Source organism: Amia ocellicauda, chromosome 22 (genome assembly GCF_036373705.1).
Source record: "Amia ocellicauda isolate fAmiCal2 chromosome 22, fAmiCal2.hap1, whole genome shotgun sequence".
Taxonomy (NCBI): Eukaryota; Metazoa; Chordata; class Actinopteri; order Amiiformes; family Amiidae; genus Amia; species Amia ocellicauda.
Window position 1 is genome coordinate 2,747,321 of NC_089871.1, and position 20,202 is coordinate 2,767,522.

Consider the following 20,202-nt stretch of genomic DNA (forward strand, 5'->3'; position numbering starts at 1 on the left):
TTTTGTTGACTCACATTCAACACTTTTATTCCGTTCTCAAACTGCACAGAACTGTAAGGCTTTAGTGCACATTTACACAGTGTGTAGTGGGTTACAGAAGATGCAACCGAATGAGTAAAGGCAGTGCCCCTTATTTATCCATGATAACAGAAGATGTCTTCAAAGTGTGCTGCTACTGAATCATCCACACAAAACATACAAACAAACAACAGTGGAATTCATAGAAATACTTTTTATTAAAAAAATAATAATAATACACATCTTTACATCTTAGTAGCTTAAAGACTCATATGTGTGTTCAAAAAAGTCAAACCACTAATCTTACAACAACAAAACAAACTTAATTTAAAATAGGAACTTCATTTAACATTTCTTATATTACACTTTCCATTGATACATATTTACATAACATTGTGTAACAAACAAATCTTCCTTTATACCGTCCTGGTGGTTGATTGACTCCACTCACTGCGACAGCTAACACTCACACGCACACTCAGGTATTGAATGCAATCAGTCATAACCCATCAAAGAGAACACAGTTCCTAAATACAAATGATGCTTCTTGGAACAGATCAGATCAAATCAGGTGTTCTTTAGGTGAGAACACCTCCCCTAATACCTACAGGGTCTTCAGCCCCTGATTGGTTGATTCTGGCATTAGGTAGGTGAGCAAGGTGAGGGGCTCCACCCCAACTGACAGTCCAGACTGACACAATCCTATTATTATACTTTTCTTTTGCATATTTTGCTCCTGTCCACTCACACTTCATCTTCAGCCTGCAGCTCCGCTCTGAAAGGCAAAAACAATTAAAATATTTTGTGTCAGCACTGGCAAAATACTCCCACCTTCTACCTAGCTGGCTAACTGATTGTAAGCAAAAGACTGTGAATCTTATTTGTCACTCCTGATACAGAAAGTGAGTGCTAAGTGCTAGCTGTGCATTAGTCTCTCCTGTGGCTCACTGATTGCCTGTGGGTCATATTAGTGAAAGGCCAGTTCACCAGGTCGTCAATTCATAGGATTCAATTCTATCACTTAGATGCGAACATCAGATCTAGTTTAACTGAAGGGCATTATGTTTAGTTTTGGACTGTAATTGAACTATTGAGCTAATACACTGATACACTACATGGCAAGAAGTATGTGGACACCTGCTCGTCAAACATCTCATTCTAAACATTGGGCATTAATATGGCATTGGTCCCCCTTTTGCTGCTATTACAGCCTCCACTCTCCTGGGAAGGTTGTCCACTAGATGCTGGAACATTGTTGCGGGGAACTGCTTCCATTCAGCCACAAGAGCATCAGTGAGGTCAGGCACTGAAGTTGGGTGATCAGGTCTGGCTCACAGTCAGCGTTCCAATTCATCCCAAAGGTGTTCGATGGGGTTGAGGTCAGGGCTCTGTGCAGGCCAGTCAAGTTCTTCTACATCGATCTCAACAGACCATTTCTGTATGGACCTTGCTTTGTGCACGGGGGCATTGTCCTGCTGAAACAGGAGAGGGCCTCCCCAAACCATTGCCACGAATTTGGAAGCACAAAATCATCTACAATGTAATTGTATGCTGTAGGGTTAAGATTTCCCTTCAGTGGAACTAAGGGGTCTGAGCACAAACCAATAAAAACAGCCCCAGACCATCATTCTTCCTCTTCCAAACTTTACAGTTGGCACTATGCATTCGGGCAGGTAGCGTTCTCCTGGCATCCTCCAAACCCAGATTCGTCCGTTGGACTGTCAGATGGTGAGGCGTGATCCATCACTCCAGAGAACGTGTTTCCACAGCTCCAGGGTCCAATGGTGGCGAGCTTTCCACCACTCCAGCCAAGGCTTGGCATCGCGCACGGTGATCTTAAGCATGTGTGTAGCTGCTCGGCCACACAAACCCATTTCATGAATCTCCCGATTAACACTTCTTTTGCTGACGTTGCTTCTAGAGGCAGTTTGGAACTTGATAGTGATTGTTGCAACCGAGGACAGATGATTTTTACGCACTATGTGCTTCAGAAATCAGGGGTCCCGTTCTGTGAGCTTGTGTGGCCGACCACTTTGTGGCTGAGCTGTTGTTGCTCCTAGACGTTTCCACAATAACAGCACTTACAGTTGACCGGGGCAGCTCTAGCAGGGCAGAAATTTGACGAGCTGTCTTGTTGGAAAGGTGGCATCGTATGACAGTGCCAAATTGAAAGTCACCAGTATTTAAAAATCTTCAGTTACCAACAATGTTTCAGGACACTTAAATGCCAGTGGTGAAAGTTTCACACAATGTATACAATGGGGGAAAAAAGTATTTGATCCCCTGCTGATTTTGTACGTTTGCCCACTGACAAAGAAATGATCAGTCTATAATTTTAATGGTAGGTGTATTTTAACAGTGAGAGACAGAATAACAACAAAAAAATCCAGAAAAACGCATTTCAAAAAAGTTATACATTGATTTGCATGTTAATGAGGGAAATAAGTATTTGACCCCTTTGACTTAGTACTTGGTGGCAAAACCCTTGTTGGCAATCACAGAGGTCAGACGTTTCTTGTAGTTGGCCACCAGGTTTGCACACATCTCAGGAGGGATTTTGTCCCACTCCTCTTTGCAGATCCTCTCCAAGTCATTAAGGTTTCGAGGCTGACGTAAGGCAACTCGAACCTTCAGCTCCCTCCACAGATTTTCTATGGGATTAAGGTCTGGAGACTGGCTAGGCCACTCCAGGACCTTAATGTGCTTCTTCTTGAGCCACTCCTTTGTTGCCTTGGCTGTGTGTTTTGGGTCATTGTCATGCTGGAATACCCATCCACGACCCATTTTCAATGCCCTGGCTGAGGGAAGGAGGTTCTCACTCAAGATCTGACGGTACATGGCCCCGTCCATCCTCCCTTTGATGCGGTGCAGTTGTCCTGTCCCCTTAGCAGAAAAACACCCCCAAAGCATAATGTTTCCACCTCCATGTTTGACGGTGGGGATGGTGTTCTTGGGGTCATAGGCAGCATTCCTCCTCCTCCAAACACGGCGAGTTGAGTTGATGCCAAAGAGCTCGATTTTGGTCTCATCTGACCACAACACTTTCACCCAGTTCTCCTCTGAATCATTCAGTTGTTCATTGGCAAACTTCAGACGGGCCTGTACATGTGCTTTCTTGAGCAGGGGGACCTTGCGGGCGCTGCAGGATTTCAGTCCTTCACGGCGTAGTGTGTTACCAATTGTTTTCTTGGTGACTGTGGTCCCAGCTGCCTTGAGATCATTAACAAGATCCTCCCATGTAGTTCTGGGCTGATTCCTCACCGTTCTCATGATCATTGAAACTCCACGAGGTGAGATCTTGCATGGAGCCCCAGACCGAGGGAGACTGACAGTTATTTTGTGTTTCTTCCATTTGCGAATAATCGCACCAACTGTTGTCACCTTCTCACCCAGCTTCTTGGCGATGGTCTTGTAGCCCATTCCAGCCTTGTGTAGGTCTACAATCTTGTCCCTGACATCCTTGGACAGCTCTTTGGTCTTGGCCATGGTGGAGAGTTTGGAATCTGATTGATTGATTGCTTCTGTGGACAGGTGTCTTTTATACAGGTAACGAGCTGAGATTAGGAGCGCTCCCTTTAAGAGAGTCTCAGCTCGTTACCTGTATAAAAGACACCTGGGAGCCAGAAATCTTGCTGATTGATAGGGGATCAAATACTTATTTCACTCATTAACATGCAAATCAATTTATAACTTTTTTGAAATGCGTTTTTCTGGATTTTGTTGTCTCTCACTGTTAAAATACACCTACCATTAAAATTATAGACTGATCATTTCTTTGTCAGTGGGCAAACGTACAAAATCAGCAGGGGATCAAATACTTTTTTTCCCTCACTGTATTTGATTTTAATAGATAGTTTTGTTGTGTTTAACTAGCAGGAAAACACAACATAGATCAACAACTGCAGGCCATTACAGCAGATCTTGGACATTGTTAGACGGGAAGAGGGGTTGTTGATTGTTATATTTTACTAAAATAAACATGTTTTTTTTACTGTAAATATATTTCTAATCTTTGCTCCTCATACATTATTATACAATGGTTATAAATTACATTACATTCATAGAGATTTTTTGACTGAGTTGAGGGAGGGCAAATGTTCAAAAGGGGGCATTATTCTGCCCGGTATATTCAATTAATTTTATATTCAGCTTTCAAGCTGAATGACAGATACATATGTTGGGCTGTCGGAGCTCCAGACAATGCGACAGACGAAGAACGAACACTCACACATATTCTAGTTGTTCTGGGTAAATGTCCTTCACTGGCACGGAGACATCACCGTAAAGCACCACATCGTTAATGCCATATGGATCATCAACACAAGGCACTGGTACCTGCAGGATGGAGTATATTTGTATTATTATTGGTTTCTTTATACAAAGCCTGACTTGTAACATTTTTCGATTATGGATTTGAACCATTTAGTCAGTTAAAATAAATAAATAAATAAATAAATATATAAAAAAAAAAAAAAAAAAATATATATATATATATATATATATATATATATATATATATATATATATATATACACTCACCTAAAGGATTATTAGGAACACCATACTAATACTGTGTTTGACCCCCTTTCGTGATAGTCATATTTTCTACTAGATATCTGTATGAAAAACTCCAGGTATTGTTCTGCTTATTGCTGTATTTGAACACTAATATTAGAACTGTAAATTCATTTTGTGAGATAACACTTAACCTCAATACAAAGAGATTAATAGATAGAATCTGTGTATATTCCTCTGTGGTACAACTTGGAGGTGAATTCCCAGTCCAGTAGTACAATTTATCTTTGTAATGTATCTGCGGGTTGTGTTTTGTCTCAGGTATTAGTGTGTGTGCATACTTGGTGTCTCCCATATCTCCATGGAATTATATCTCCCCCTGTTGGCTATTGTGGGAAATACAGCCCAGCCATGAAATAAATAATTGTAATATGAAGTATGTTGGAAAGTGTCAGTGTGCACAGTTTCACTCACTATTCTTTAGGCTTGGCAAAACATATTTAACTCAAGTGTTACTAAATTCCTTCTTTGGCAAAACATTTTCAGGTTGATTTAGTGTTGTTTTGTTTGTTTTATTTTTTATCTATTCCTGTCTAAATAACATTTTTACCCCAGAACGTCATGTCATCAGACTTTTAAACAGTCACTGTTGGGAGCATTGCTTATGTACTATTATTTAGGGAAGATGGGAAATAGAGTGTATCTTTTATAAACAAATATCTGCAAATGAACAGAATGGAATGGAAATGTTGATTACGTATATTTTTGTCTTCCTAGATACTGAGGAATGCATCACATCATCATATTTATAGTTCCACATCCTCATTCTGGGGTCTTAATATTGCACTCCTGTTCAGTCTGCAGGCAGATTCTTCCTCAGTTTTCAGTGGATTAGTACACAAGAACAGCAAAATGAAGAAACACTTGACGTCCACAGACTGACGGAAACAATTGTATGTAAGTGAAATAAAAGTCTACATGGTCTTTAAATATTCCTGTGATATATTGCTGTGTATTTAATTAGGAAACATTGAAATTTAAGCTTGGTTTGCATTAATATGTGTTATTAAGGTAACAAAAATGTATATCAGTATACAGTGGCTCTCAAACGTATTGCACATTTTTCTAAATGAATTACAAATTCAAAACATAAAATAATTGAATGCATAAGTAATCACCCCCTTTGCTATGACACACCTGATTGAGCTGTGGTGAAGGCAATTGTCTTTAGAAGTCATGTAATTAGTTGAATGGAGTCCAGCTCTGTGCAATTAAGATGTGTCACACGATTTCAGGTTAAATATACCCGTCTCTGGGAGGTTCCGCAGTTGGTTAATACAATTCCTGACAAAAAGTACATCAGATCCGGAATAAGGTTCATCAAAAGCACCAATCAGGTAGGATATAAGAACATTTCCAAGGCATTGAATATCCACAGTAAAGTCCATTTTTAAGAAATGGAGAGAATATGGCACAACTGCCTAGATCAGGCCGTCCTCAAAAACTGAGAATCCGGGTGAGAAGGGCACTAGTCAGGGAGGCCACCAAGAGGCCTATGGCAATGCTAGAGGAGTTATAGACTTGCACGGCTGAGCGGGGAGACACTGTGCAGACTGCAACAATAGTCTGGGTGCTTCACAAAAGTGGCCTATATGGGAGAGAAGAAAACTCACCTCAAAAGTCGTCTAGAGTTTGCCAGAAGGCATGTGGGAGACTCTGAGACCAAGTGGAGGAAGATTCTCTGGTCTGATGAGACCGAAATAGAGCTTTTTGGCCTCAGCGCTAAGCGCTACATTTGGCGCAAGCCTAACACCGCACATCATCCCGAGAACACCATCCCTACCGTTAAGCACGGTGGTGGCAGCATCATGCTATGGGGATGCTTCTCTGGACAATGACCACAAACATACAGCAAAAGCCACACTGGAGTAGCTTAAAAAAAAAGGTCAATGGCCTGGAGTGGCCCAGTCAAAATTACCTTTGCATACACACACATACATACACTCACCTAAAGGATTATTAGGAACACCATACTAATACTGTGTTTGACCCCCTTTCGCCTTCAGAACTGCCTTAATTCTACGTGGCATTGATTCAACAAGGTGCTGAAAGCATTCTTTAGAAATGTTGGCCCATATTGATAGGATAGCATCTTGCAGTTGATGGAGATTTGTGGGATGCACATCCAGGGCACGAAGCTCCCGTTCCACCACATCCCAAAGATGCTCTATTGGGTTGAGATCTGGTGACTGTGGGGGCCAGTTTAGTACAGTGAACTCATTGTCATGTTCAAGAAACCAATTAGAAATGATTCGACCTTTGTGACATGGTGCATTATCCTGCTGGAAGTAGCCATCAGAGGATGGGTACATGCTGGTCATAAAGGGATGGACATGGTCAGAAACAATGCTCAGGTAGGCCGTGGCATTTAAACGATGCCCAATTGGCACTAAGGGGCCTAAAGTGTGCCAAGAAAACATCCCCCACACCATTACACCACCACCACCAGCCTGCACAGTGGTAACAAGGCATGATGGATCCATGTTCTCATTCTGTTTACGCCAAATTCTGACTCTACCATATGAATGTCTCAACAGAAATCGAGACTCATCAGACCAGGCAACATTTTTCCAGTCTTCAACTGTCCAATTTTGGTGAGCTTGTGCAAATTGTAGCCTCTTTTTCCTATTTGTAGTGGAGATGAGTGGTACCCGGTGGGGTCTTCTGCTGTTGTAGCCCATCCGCCTCAAGGTTGTACGTGTTGTGGCTTCACAAATCGTTTGCTGCATACCTTGGTTGTAACGAGTGGTTATTTCAGTCAAAGTTGCTCTTCTATCAGCTTGAATCAGTCGGCCCATTCTCCTCTGACCTCTAGCATCAACGAGGCATTTTCGCCCACAGGACTGCCGCATACTGGATGTTTTTCCCTTTTCACATCATTCTTTGTAAACCCTAGAAATGGTTGTGCGTGAAAATCCCAGTAACTGAGCAGATTGTGAAATACTCAGACCGGCCCGTCTGGCACCAACAACCATGCCACGCTCAAAATTGCTTAAATCACCTTTCTTTCCCATTCAGACATTCAGTTTGGAGTTCAGGAGATTGTCTTGACCAGGACCACACCCCTAAATGCATTGAAGCAACTGCCATGTGATTGGTTGGTTAGATAATTGCATTAATGAGAAATTGAACAGGTGTTCCTAATAATCCTGTTTATTAATACTGTTTCTCTGGAATGTAGTTTAATAAATGTAATTTTATAAAATTACTTTACCATGTTTTGACAACACCCCCTGGGGTCTACAACTTGGTGTTACCACATCATATTATTCAAAGTTCACATTACAATGCTATTTGGTTAGCTAAAAATAACAATTTAAATTGGAATATTATAATTTAGTTCACGCTTTCTGCTGGCTTTGGAATGCGCGATTAAAAAATGTGTTTCAAGAATCTGGAATAAAAACTTGCCAATGCATCTAGAAAGTATGTAATTGTACGCAATCTCCAAAACTCATTTTTCTCAAGCCCCACAACATGTGCTCTGCTGGAAGAGTAAATGATTCACATGTATTAAGCAAATTCTTCCACAGACACCACAAAATCCACAACACTACAGTGAAACATGGTAACACAGATCCAAACACGCTTAAATAACAGTTTAGATAAACCACACTGGTGAGACTACATAATACGTTAGACTGTAAGAAAACCTCACAACTGAAGCTTTAGGGAACTTGTTCTCAAGATGTTAATCCAATGAACCCCAAAATTCATCAAAAATCTCCCACCTCTGCTGTTCCTTCATCGATAAATGGGACCGTCATGATGACTCTCACATGTGAAAGCACGGCAACTTGCTACTTCCTGTCAGACGGTCAATATTTTTTGTTTTTTTAATTAAGCAACGTTGACACGTGAAACATGTAGTATGAATCCTTTGCAAAAAGTCATCCAAATGAGGTTTTACAGATGAAACCAACGATCTATTTTCTGGCGTTAAGAATCATGTCAAATGTTGTTACTCGGCTGTAATCAAACGAAGGCACAATCCTGAAAGGACTGCTTCTGGAATTTTCTGAACTTGGAAGGCCAATAACATTGCACATCCCCTTCGGTTAAAAAAAAACACTGGTTCCACCTTTTTTTTATATAGTTAAAAAATGGAAAGAAGTTTGACATTGTTAGATGTTACTTGTAAAGGAAAACTGTTTCTACTCACCAATAATTCGTATAATTATGGATTTAATCTCCTTGCTTTTCCTCTGAGTTCCCCCTGAAAAAGAAATATCAGGAAGCGAGAGTCAGTCAAATTATAAACAAATGTGGGCTCACCCAGAATGACGGGAGCTATAAATCTGATGATGTGGTGATCTACAGCTGTGGAAAACTTCCATATTCAGTTACTATAGGAGCCAAAAATATATTTCATAACCAACATTTCCGTTCCTTTTACAATGTGGGATATCATACAGTGCCTTGGAAGTGTATTCAGACCCCTGATCAATTCTCTCATTATTGAATTACAGTTGGCACATTGCAGTTTAGTTCTGTTTGACATCTTATTTTAAAATACTGAAACTCAAAATCAATTATTGTAAAGTGACACTGGTTTTATGTTGGGAAATATTTGTAAGAAAAAAGTATTTTGGTGAAGGCATGTACAGTGAGGAAAAAAAGTATTTGATCCCCTGCTGATTTTGTACGTTTGCCCACTGACAAAGAAATGATCAGTCTATAATTTTAATGGTAGGTGTATTTTAGCAGTGAGAGACAGAATAACAGCAACAAAAATCCAGAAAAACGCATTTCAAAAAAGTTATAAATTGATTTGCATGTTAATGAGTGAAATAAGTATTTGATCCCCTATCAATCAGCAAGATTTCTGGCTCCCAGCTGTCTTTTATACAGGTAACGAGCTGAGATTAGGAGCTCTCTCTTAAAGGGAGTGCTCCTAATCTCAGCTCGTTACCTGTATAAAAGACACCTGTCCACAGAAGCAATCAATCAATCAGATTCCAAACTCTCCACCATGGCCAAGACCAAAGAGCTGTCCAAGGATGTCAGGGACAAGATTGTAGACCTACACAAGGCTGGAATGGGCTACAAGACCATCGCCAAGCAGCTTGGTGAGAAGGTGACAACAGTTGGTGCGATTATTCGCAAATGGAAGAAACACAAAATAACTGTCAGTCTCCCTCGGTCTGGGGCTCCATGCAAGATCTCACCTCGTGGAGTTTCAATGATCATGAGAACGGTGAGGAATCAGCCCAGAACTACACGGGAGGATCTTGTTAATGATCTCAAGGCAGCTGGGACCATAGTCACCAAGAAAACAATTGGTAACACACTACGCCGTGAAGGACTGAAATCCTGCAGCGCCCGCAAGGTCCCCCTGCTCAAGAAAGCACATGTACAGGCCCTTCTGAAGTTTGCCAATGAACATCTGAATGATTCTGAGGAGAACTGGGTGAAAGTGTTGTGGTCAGATGAGACCAAAATCGAGCTCTTTGGCATCAACTCAACTCGCTGTGTTTGGAGGAGGAGGAATGCTGCCTATGACCCCAAGAACACCATCCCCACCGTCAAACATGGAGGTGGAAACATTATGCTTTGGGGGTGTTTTCTGCTAAGGGGACAGGACAACTGCACCGCATCAAAGGGACGATGGACGGGGCCATGTACCGTCAAATCTTGGGTGAGAACCTCCTTCCCTCAGCCAGGGCATTGAAAATGGGTCGTGGATGGGTATTCCAGCATGACAATGACCCAAAACACACAGCCAAGGCAACAAAGGAGTGGCTCAAGAAGAAGCACATTAAGGTCCTGGAGTGGCCTAGCCAGTCTCCAGACCTTAATCCCATAGAAAATCTGTGGAGGGAGCTGAAGGTTCGAGTTGCCAAACGTCAGCCTCGAAACCTTAATGACTTGGAGAGGATCTGCAAAGAGGAGTGGGACAAAATCCCTCCCGAGATGTGTGCAAACCTGGTGGCCAACTACAAGAAACGTCTGACCTCTGTGATTGCCAACAAGGGTTTTGCCACCAAGTACTAAGTCGAAGGGGTCAAATACTTATTTCCCTCATTAACATGCAAATCAATGTATAACTTTTTTGAAATGCGTTTTTCTGGATTTTGTTGCTGTTATTCTGTCTCTCACTGTTAAAATACACCTACCATTAAAATTATAGACTGATCATTTCTTTGTCAGTGGGCAAACGTACAAAATCAGCAGGGGATCAAAAACTTTTTCCCCTCACTGTACCAGCTTTGCACACAGTGTCAGAGGGATTCTGTCTGATTCTTCTTGGCAGATTTGCTCCAGGTTGTTTGGACATCACTTGTGGACCACAATTTTCAAATAGTGCCAAAGATTCTCAACAGGATTGAGACTTTGACTGGGCCAATGTAGGATACTCACATGTTTGTTCTTCAGCCACTACATTGTTGGTTTGGCCTTGTGCTTGAGATCATTGTCCTGCTGAAAAGTATATTTCCTCCCAAACCTTTTTTAGCAGACTGAAGAAGGTTCTCTTGCTGTATTTCCCTGTATTTTGCTCCATCCATCCATCCTTCAATTGTAACAAGATGCCCAGTCCATGCTGATGAGAAGCATCCCCACTGCATGATGCTGCCACCACCATACTTTACTGTAGGGATGGTGTGTCTTGAGGCGTGGGCAGTGTTAGGTATGCACCACACATAGCGCTTTGAGTTTTGGTCAAAAAGCTCTATCTTGGTCTCATCAGATCATAAAACCTTTTCCCGCATCGCAGCTCTCATGCTTTCTGGCGAACTCCAGACGTGCTTTCAGATGGTACTTTTTGAGTAAAGGCTTCTTTCTTGCCACCCTACCATACAGGACAGGGCTATGCAGAGCTCTTGATAAGTCTGACAGGTGCACCACTGCTCCACTCCCAGACACCGAACTCTGTAGCTCCTTCAGAGTGATTGTTGGCCTCTGTGGCTTCTCTCACAAGTCTCCTTCTTGTTTGAGTGCTGGGTTTTGAGGGACGGCCTTTTCTTGGCAGTACCTGGGTGGTGAGATGCAGCTTCCACTTCCTGATCCCTGGGATATCCAAACACATGGATAGTATCCTTTATCCTTATCTATGCATTTGTATTTATTTAAATTCTGTAGAATGCTCTTTGGTCTTCATTTTCCTTCAGAGTCACAGCATGACCAATGACCCTTCAATAGCAGGGTTTTAATCCAGACAATGTAACGACAAACTTTAATGGCTCACAGGTGGAGGCCAACGATCAGGTAATTTTGTCCTCGTTAGGGCAATTTCTTTCATCTGTGTAAACTGGGAGCTTTCACATCACATGGGATGAATACTTTTGCTTATGCAAGCAACATATTTCAGTTTGAATTTTTTCTTACAAAGATAAAACCAATGTCACCTTACAATAATAGATGTTGAGTTTCAGTGTTTTAAAATAAAATATCAAACAGAACAAAATTTCAATGTACCATATGTAATTCAACAATATGAGGAAATTGGTTAGGGGTCTGAATTAATTTGTAAGGCACTGCATATACATACACTCACCTAAAGGAATATTAGGAACACCTGTTCAATTTCTCATTAATGCAATTATCTAACCAACCAATCACATGGCAGTTGCTTCAATGCATTTAGGGGTGTGGTCCTGGTCAAGACAATCTCCTGAACTCCAAACTGAATGTCTGAATGGGAAAGAAAGGTGATTTAAGCAATTTTGAGCGTGGCATGGTTGTTGGTGCCAGACGGGCCGGTCTGAGTATTTCACAATCTGCTCAGTTACTGGGATTTTCACGCACAACCATTTCTAGGGTTTACAAAGAATGGTGTGAAAAGGGAAAAACATCCAGTATGCGGCAGTCCTGTGGGCGAAAATGCCTTGTTGATGCTAGAGGTCAGAGGAGAATGGGCCGACTGATTCAAGCTGATAGAAGAGCAACTTTGACTGAAATAACCACTCGTTACAACCGAGGTATGCAGCAAAGCATTTGTGAAGCCACAACACGTACAACCTTGAGGCGGATGGGCTACAACAGCAGAAGACCCCACCGGGTACCACTCATCTCCACTACAAATAGGAAAAAGAGGCTACAATTTGCACAAGCTCACCAAAATTGGACAGTTGAAGACTGGAAAAATGTTGCCTTGTCTGATGAGTCTCGATTTCTGTTGAGACATTCAGATGGTAGAGTCAGAATTTGGTGTAAACGGAATGAGAACATGGATCCATCATGCCTTGTTACCACTGTGCAGGCTGGTGGTGGTGGTGTAATGGTGTGGGGGATGTTTTCTTGGCACACTTTAGGCCCCTTAGTGCCAATTGGGCATCGTTTAAATGCCACGGCCTACCTGAGCATTGTTTCTGACCATGTCCATCCCTTTATGACCACCATGTACCCATCCTCTGATGGCTACTTCCAGCAGGACCATGTCACAAAGGTCGAATCATTTCAAATTGGTTTCTTGAACATGACAATGAGTTCACTGTACTAAACTGGCCCCCACAGTCACCAGATCTCAACCCAATAGAGCATCTTTGGGATGTGGTGGAACGGGAGCTTCGTGCCCTGGATGTGCATCCCACAAATCTCCATCAACTGCAAGATGCTATCCTATCAATATGGGCCAACATTTCTAAAGAATGCTTTCAGCACCTTGTTGAATCAATGCCACGTAGAATTAAGGCAGTTCTGAAGGCGAAAGGGGGTCAAACACAGTATTAGTATGGTGTTCCTAATAATCCTTTAGGTGAGTGTATGTATGTGTGTGTATGCAAAGGTAATTTTCACGGCTTAAGACTGAAACTAGAGAGCTTTATCAAAGAATATCGACCTGTCAAATAAAATGTATCAGGGAAAATGACTACTAGCTCTTTGATGGACAAATAGCTAAGCTTGAGTGTTTTCCCACAGCTATGATGGCTGGCTGATTGCTAATGTGAACAACAGTACAAACGGCAAAGGTGATCTTGTGGTCAACAGTTGGCTATTAGTGATTCTCCGGGAGCAGGTTTCTCATACAAGTGGGGATCAGTGCCCAAATTAATGTTCAGATCCAAAGCAGGGTTCGTAGGTCGGTAAAATTCTTCTCAAAAAACATTTTCTACTATTTTTGTCTCTATCCCTTGTCCTTTCTCGTGGTTCGGTACTGAGATGCCTAGAGGTGAAGCTGGCAGGTATTTATATCATTGGACTGGTGATATACCCGTTTCCCCACTGTGTGTCCCTCCTCCGGAGTTTGTAGTCCTTTACTTGATCTGCAGTCCTGACAGTGAGGAAGTGAAAGATGCAGGCTGAAATATATCGCGCCTCTATCACTCGACCCCGGGCCATGTTACAATATACAGTGGATCTCAAAAGTGTTCACCCCCCTTGGACTTTTCCACATTTCATTGTGTTACAACATTAAATCAGAATTGATTTAATCAGGAGTGTTTGCCACTGATCAACACAGAAAATGTCCATAATGTCAAAGTGAAAAATATAATCTGCAATTGTTCTAAATTAAGTAATCACCCCCTTCAGTCAATATTTGGTAGAGGCACCTTTGGCAGCAAGTACAGCCATGAGTCTATGTGGATAAGTCTCTACCAGCTTTGCACACCTGGACACAGCAGTTTTTGACAATTCTTCTTTGCAAAATTGCTCATGCTCCATCAAGTTGGATGGGGACCTTTAGTGAACAGCAATTTTAAACTCTTTCCACATTTTCTCAATTGGATTGAGGACCAGGCTTTGACTGGGCCACTCCAGGCCATTGACCTTTTTTTTTTAAGCTACTCCAGTGTGGCTTTTGCTGTATGTTTGTGGTCATTGTCCAGAGAAGCATCCCCATAGCATGATGCTGCCACCACCATGCTTAACGGTAGGGATGGTGTTCTCGGGATGATGTGCGGTGTTAGGCTTGCGCCAAATGTAGCGCTTAGCGTTGAGGCCAAAAAGCTCTATTTCGGTCTCATCAGACCAGAGAATCTTCCTCCACTTGGTCTCAGAGTCTCCCACATGCCTTCTGGCAAACTCTAGACGACTTTTGAGGTGAGTTTTCTTCTCTCCCATATAGGCCACTTTTGTGAAGCACCCAGACTATTGTTGCAGTCTGCACAGTGTCTCCCCGCTCAGCCGTGCAAGTCTATAACTCCTCTAGCATTGCCATAGGCCTCTTGGTGGCCTCCCTGACTAGTGCCCTTCTCACCCGGATTCTCAGTTTTTGAGGACGGCCTGATCTAGGCAGTTGTGCCATATTCTCTCCATTTCTTAAAAATGGACTTTACTGTGGATATTCAATGCCTTGGAAATGTTCTTATATCCTACCTGATTGGTGCTTTTGAAGAACCTTATTCCGGATCTGATGTACTTTTTGTCAGGAATTGTATTAACCAACTGCGGAACCTCCCAGAGACGGGTATATTTAACCTGAAATCGTGTGACACATCTTAATTGCACAGAGCTGGACTCCATTCAACTAATTACATGACTTCTAAAGACAATTGCCTTCTCCACAGCTCAATCAGGTGTGTCATAGCAAAGGGGGTGATTACTTATGCATTCAATTATTTTATGTTTTGAATTTGTAATTCATTTAGAAAAATGTGCAATACGTTTGAGAGCCACTGTATACTGATATACATTTTTGTTACCTTAATAAAACATATTAATGCAAACCAAGCTTAAATTTCAATGTTTCCTAATTAAATACACAGCAATATATCACAGGAATATTTAAAGACCATGTAGACTTTTATTTCACTTACATACAATTGTTTCCGTCAGTCTGTGGACGTCAAGTGTTTCTTCATTTTGCTGTTCTTGTGTACTAATCCACTGAAAACTGAGGAAGAATCTGCCTGCAGACTGAACAGGAGTGCAATATTAAGACCCCAGAATGAGGATGTGGAACTATAAATATGATGATGTGATGCATTCCTCAGTATCTAGGAAGACAAAAATATACGTAATCAACATTTCCATTCCATTCTGTTCATTTGCAGATATTTGTTTATAAAAGATACACTCTATTTCCCATCTTCCCTAAATAATAGTACATAAGCAATGCTCCCAACAGTGACTGTTTAAAAGTCTGATGACATGACGTTCTGGGGTAAAAATGTTATTTAGACAGGAATAGATAAAAAATAAAACAAACAAAACAACACTAAATCAACCTGAAAATGTTTTGCCAAAGAAGGAATTTAGTAACACTTGAGTTAAATATGTTTTGCCAAGCCTAAAGAATAGTGAGTGAAACTGTGCACACTGACACTTTCCAACATACTTCATATTACAATTATTTATTTCATGGCTGGGCTGTATTTCCCACAATAGCCAACAGGGGGAGATATAATTCCATGGAGATATGGGAGACACCAAGTATGCACACACACTAATACCTGAGACAAAACACAACCCGCAGATACATTACAAAGATAAATTGTACTACTGGACTGGGAATTCACCTCCAAGTTGTACCACAGAGGAATATACACAGATTCTATCTATTAATCTCTTTGTATTGAGGTTAAGTGTTATCTCACAAAATGAATTTACAGTTCTAATATTAGTGTTCAAATACAGCAATAAGCAGAACAATACCTGGAGTTTTTCATACAGATATCTAGTAGAAAATATGACTATCATGGACATGTAACAGTATGGGTGTGTATGTGCTTGATCATTTATCGAAACAAAAACGAACAAAGAGAAATGGAGTTGCCCATTTATAAGGAAGTACTGCAGCTCATCATTTCTGACATGTGCTCTGTTCGATACGTCAGTAAGTGCACTTGCTTTCATGAGTCAACTGAGAAAATATGCAAATGCTTCCTTTTTTCTACATGAATCAATACAATTTCCACAAACACGCTTCATTTCCTTTTTATTAAAATCCAGAGCAAAAACCACCATCTTAAAAATAAATAAATGCATTCTGATATAACAAAACAACAACCCACCAATCTAACTGTTACACTATTCACAAATGAAATAAAATCCATGTTTATTTTTTATTTTTAATCACAAAACAGGGCCCAAACAAAAGATACAAAGCCAAGCAATCTGTTAACAAGCAATCTGTTTTTGTCCCCCCTCTGCACTAAAATGGCTGAATTATTTATTTTACTACAAGCTTGCAGGTATCCATATGCACACTGTGTCATGGAGGACGACTGTGTGCACCTCGGACGTGCTCGATGGCGTGAGGTTAATGCGAGGCGAATTCGCTTCATTAGCGGGAGGTAACCCCCACAAGGTTGGTGCGGTATGGCTGCTGGCTGTCAGCTTGTGAGGGAGACAAAGGGAGGCAGCGGATTAGGCCCGGAGAGAGCAGCCCTAACACCCCCCAGGGGCAGCAGCAAGGGCTCGGGACGGAGACCGGGAACTGCTCCCTTGAGAGGCCCCGCTGACTCGCCCTGTGGGACAGTGTGCTTGATTGCAAGTGATTTAATGAGGGCTGGGGCAGCTGCCAGAGTGACTCAAATATGGAGCTCTTTCATATCACTGGACTGGGCAGCTTGCTCTGGGTTGCAACACCAAATCTGTCATCGTGGTGAGGAGAAAGTCACAATTGATAATGTTGCAAACAACATAAATTTAATGACACCATGAGCTAATTGCTGAAATTATGTTTATCCACCACATTCCTATACCACACATTTGCTTTTGGATACGAATCTATGGGATTCCCCGGGTTCGTATCCCACTGAATTGCTGTATTCTTTCTTTCATTTCTCCTACCAAAGCAATGAAGACTTGCATGGAATGGACACATATGAAACCCTCGTAATAAAACCTCAAAATGCCTTCCATGCCTTTGGGCTGTGCAAGCCCCCATTCCCGATCCATCTGAAAGACAACTCAGAAATATGAGTCTCTTTCCACATGGCGTTATTATTCGAAGACGCACGTGTGTATGATACTGGATACAGAACGGTCCGCTGCTGTCAGGGAAAGTGCGGATTAACTGAAGTGACCGAGAGCCGTATGCAATGAGAACACGTGACATTTTCATCCCCACTCAATTAAAGAGCGTGAAATATTGCCAGGGTTTGCCTTTAGGGAGCAGACGAAAGACGCAGACGACAGACCCCGAAACAGCCCTGTCTCTCTGATCAACCGCAGGGGGGGTTATCCGTAAGTGTGCCAGGCTCCATGTCTGCCAACAATGGACTACTCTCCCAGCTGCTGCCTGATACAGCCGTCTGAACTGGCAGCCCCAGAGCTATTGAGAGCAAGACAGGGTTAAACTCCACTGAATGGGGGAGAGACACCCAGGAGAGCACTGGAAAAGAGGAAAAGAGAAGATGGTGGGGGTGGGAAAGGAGGGATGTTTTAAAAGGGGGGTGGAGGCAGCTGCCACAATGCACAAACCCCATCTCATTCACCAGGGCTGGAAAAAATAATTAAAATGGAAAGCAAGCTGTAATGTAATGTGCAGGGCTTTCTCTTCCCCCCTCTTTTAAAATTGCAGCAGTGGATGTAATATTTCTGTTTGGAGAGAGATGTTATATTAAAAAAAAAATCATATACGATTCTTCAGGGATTTCTTTCAATTGTGGTGGGTTTTCTGTCTTTAATATTTTGCTCAATATAGATCTGCTTCGTTAGATCGCTCTGCACATTTTGCAAAATTTGCTTTGATTTTTTTCAAGCCCCTACTAATTCTTCCAATATTATTATCTGGACCAAATCAGAAACATTTTGTCCCCAAACACCCATTGAAAACAATTTGGAAATGATGTCTGTTCGTTTGGCAGGGAATTTCTCACCAAATGTAGTGCCTGGCATCAAGTGCTGTGTCTCTGATTTCTGATTGGACAGTCAGTCTAAGTTTTCATATGGTGTAGGCCTACGTTCCAAGATGCGGAAAAAAAAAATCACCAAACTTTCAATGTGATTCACAAAAAGCAAAATATAAGTTTATAGAAAACACGTCATCCCCAGCCTGCTGATTTAAAATGATGAAGATTACTCATTCTGTTGGCTTTAAAAAACACTTTTGCAATCAACTTCTTATCCTGCCCCTCCAAAATATCAATCCCATATGATCACCTTGTGGATTTGCTCCGTCAAACATTTACAGAGGCGGTGAGTTGCTCCTGCTGCATCGCTGGGCTCTTTCTTTTGTCACCCTCTGAGTCTTACTGTCATTTCAGCAAAAACAGCGAATTCACAGCTTCCACACTCAACTGAGAACAGGCAGCCTCCGTCAGCCACAGCAGCAGTGTCATTCAATTACTGGGCAAGAAATAGAGACTCGCACCACTTAATTGAGTTTTAAAAGTAGGAGGGGAGAATTTCACAGCCACTATTCACAGCCAGAATTTCATAAAGCGAACGACTGCTTTTTTTTTTTCTCAAATCCTGAAATGAACCCGTGCTCATTTAAAACACAGCTCCCCCAGTTTAAGTTGGGTTGCCCTCATTAAAATAATATATCGTTATTTGCAGGGATGTTCAACGTTTCTGATATGGCCTAAGGTGAACTGATACCTGCTGAGTGGAGGCACCGAAGAGAAAGGCAAGGTACATCTGTCGTATCGTCTTTAAATTTAAATGGCATCCGTTGAATGAATGTGATACTTGCTAATGACTAGTGGCTGATTCGAGTCTGATAGGGGTGTTTGTTTCCATTGCAGAGACAAATAAACCTGCCAAGATCATCGACAGTGGACACAGAGAAAGGCAGTGGCAGGCGGGGAGGGATGCTAACTGGTACATCACTGACACACCACCTTAGGTTTGTGTTTGCTCACAGTCTCGGCCACAAGCAGACTGCGGCCACATATCTTTCTCCATTTCTCCCACAATTATGTTGTTTGCCTCTGGGTAATAATATAATAAATGTATGAATTTCGGAGAGTTATCACTCCCTCGCTGCGTACAATCACAGACACACAATCCCCGACTCCCACCCAGATGCACACTAAATTCCCATGATTACCGAAAGAAAAAAGAAAATCATCTTCACAGCGGATATTACTCATTCTCTGAGCTACATCTTTTGGGGGAAGAGAGAGAAAAAAGTCTATTAAGCTCTGTTTGGTTTCCGTTTATTACATAAAGACTGTGTGTTTTACTTTTGTAGGGTCAGCAGTTAATGGGTTGTGACACAACAGCACCAGTGAAAAAATACTCCCAGGAGCCTGGCTCTGGCCAAAACTGACAGATTGTCATCCATGCTCCCTCTGTTATCCCTCTCTGCCAATTCCCATTAAGGGCCAGTATGAATTATATAGGAAGGTCTGCGAGCCAGGAAACATGGATAGCTGTACGACCTAAAAAATCATCCTCTTATCTTTTGTCCGTGCCGAGTAATTCAGCTGTAGAACACGTCACGCTAAACTATAATTACTGTACTACCAAGGGCCAGATTAAGACCAGTTCATGGTGTCTCACGTTAACAAGTCAGAGGAAATGAAATCCACTGGCAAGCCAGAGGTTTTTTGTTTTAAATGACGTAAGAATCTGGACGTGATGTTCATTACAGCAACGTTACATCACCATTTTGTTTCCTTTGTGTTGAAACTGGACAGTGAGCATCTGTCACTGGAAGAGTTGAGTGAACTGGTCAACAAACATGAACTCACACTGACCTGCAGCGGCGTCGCCTGGAGGCCTGATCGAAAAAAATAAGTGAGCCGGTATCTCCAGTCGAAGTCTCCAGTCGAG

At 41.8% G+C, this 20,202-nt stretch overlaps 1 long non-coding RNA gene across 1 annotated transcript; it reads right to left on the reverse strand.

Annotated features, from left to right (window-relative positions):
* Positions 1-261: 261 nt before the first annotated feature.
* On the reverse strand, positions 262-15,447 carry LOC136717948 (uncharacterized). The gene is made up of 4 exons (XR_010805247.1): positions 15,291-15,447; positions 8,756-8,809; positions 4,247-4,353; positions 262-793 (listed from the first exon to the last, which is right to left on the reverse strand). It is a non-coding gene; the product is annotated as an uncharacterized LOC136717948 (long non-coding RNA).
* Positions 15,448-20,202: the final 4,755 nt, after the last annotated feature.